This window comes from Otolemur garnettii, unplaced genomic scaffold (assembly GCF_000181295.1).
Source record: "Otolemur garnettii isolate 467f Iridium unplaced genomic scaffold, OtoGar3 scaffold00076, whole genome shotgun sequence".
Taxonomy (NCBI): Eukaryota; Metazoa; Chordata; class Mammalia; order Primates; family Galagidae; genus Otolemur; species Otolemur garnettii.
This window is the reverse complement of record NW_003852471.1, coordinates 7059830-7061803: the sequence shown is the minus strand read 5'-3', so window position 1 is coordinate 7061803 and position 1974 is coordinate 7059830.

Sequence of the window (1974 nt, the reverse complement as noted above, 5' to 3'; positions counted from 1 at the left end):
CTCAAGTGAATGCAAAAAAGCACTCAGAAATTGTGGTGATGGGAGAAGAAGGGGGTGTATTACACGTTTTATTACATGGGATATTTTCTAATCAATTTCTACCATTTCTCTTTTCATACCCCATTTTTTTTTTTTTTTTGAGACAGTCTTACTGTGTCACCCTGGGTAGAGTGCGGTGGTGTTCTAGCTCATAGCAACTTCAGATTCTTTGGTTCAAGTGACTCTTGCCTCAGCTTCCTGAGTAGCTGGGATTACAGGCACGTGTCACAATATCTGGCTAGTTTTTCTGTTTTTAGTAGAGACAGGGTCTTGCTCTTGCTCAGCCTGGTCTTGAGATCTGGAGCTCGGGGGATCCATTCACCTCAGCCTCCTGGAGTCCTAGGATTACAGGTGTGAACCCCCATGCCTGACAGCATCTTTCCATTTCTGAATTATGTTTTAAACAACGTAGATTTAAGGAGTACGTGTGCAGATTTGTTAAATGGATATATTGCCTCGTGGTGAAATCTGGGCTTTTTGCAAACTCCTTCCCTGATTAATGCACTTGGTACCTACTAGGTAACTTCTCACCCCTTGCCCCTCTCCACCCTTTGGAGTGGGCAGTGTCTGGCACCCACTCTCCGTGCCCATGGGTACCCACTATGTAGCTCATAAGATAAGAGCATGTGTATTTGACAGGCTGCTTTAGGTCCCAGCTTTGAACCCACAAAAGGTGGTCTGTCCTCCCTGTGAATACTTACCACCTACTTGTCATGGCTGCTTCTCTTGTCCCATGGGGCATATCCAGCCCATGAGTTTGCCCCTCAAGAACCAAGTCAAGCTGTGTATGCTGAGAGACGCCTGGCCATCTCCTGACGAACAGTCCTGACACATTATCTGTAGGAAAATGTCCACCGAAGCCCGAGGCCCACAGCTGCAGGAACACCGAGAGGCTGAATGCGGGGCAGCTGCTGGCTGTGCTATGCAAGGTTCAGCTTCCAACAGGGCAGGACCAGCACGTTGGCGAATCCTCTTCCCTGAAATCAAAGGTAAAATGGACAAAATTGTCAACAGCAGCCATTCTGGGCATCTGGAAACCGAACAAAGGCAAAGAGCAAACTGAGAAGCATTTTTTAAAGAAAACTTGCTGTATTTTGGTCGGAAGAGTGGACGTCTGTGGCATTCTCACACAGGGCTGCTTCCATCTCCATCTCAGCTGAGGCTGTGCAAAGATCCTAGCAGGGCGAGGCAGGCTGAAAACACCTGCGGTTTTACCGCTGGAGGAAATTGACTTTAGTTTTAGCAGGTGAAAAACTCACTCCTGACCGCATCGCCAGGTGAAGGAATGATCTCAGGGCAAGTGAAGAAAGGAAGGACGTGATTTACTAACCCGAGGTTGCCATCCTGCTTGGGGCATGCGGTGGATGCAGACAAGCCAGAAATTGAGTGGGGAGATGATTTCAACCACAGAGGGGCTTTCTTGGTAAGTTCTCCGCACCCCGCTGGCTGCCTTCTGAGTGTGTGTAGAGAGAGGCCGGCGAGGGCCTGCACTGACCACACTCCTGGCTGACCTGGCTGTGAACTTGTGGAGCAGATGCAGGAGGGGCCTAGACTCCAATGGGCATGTGGGGATCTTACTGGGTCGATGAAAATCTTCTCAAGCTGGATTGTAGGATTGCTAAATTGTACACTCAAAAATGGTGGATTTTTTGTGTGTGTAACTTCCATACCAATAAGGCTGCTCTACAACATTTAAGTGCTAATGTATTACTCTGGGAAATGTTGTTTCCAAAAACCAACTTCTGTCAGTAAAATAATCAACTAAGGCGGCACCTGTGGCTCAAAGGAGTAAGGTGCCAACCCCATATAGAGGTGGTGGGTTCAAACCCAGCCCTGGCCAAAAAAAAAAAAAAAAAAAAAGAAAGAAAAGAAAGGAAAATAATCAACTATTTCTAGTCATAGGTTCTGGTTATCTACAATTATTTTTTCCATTCT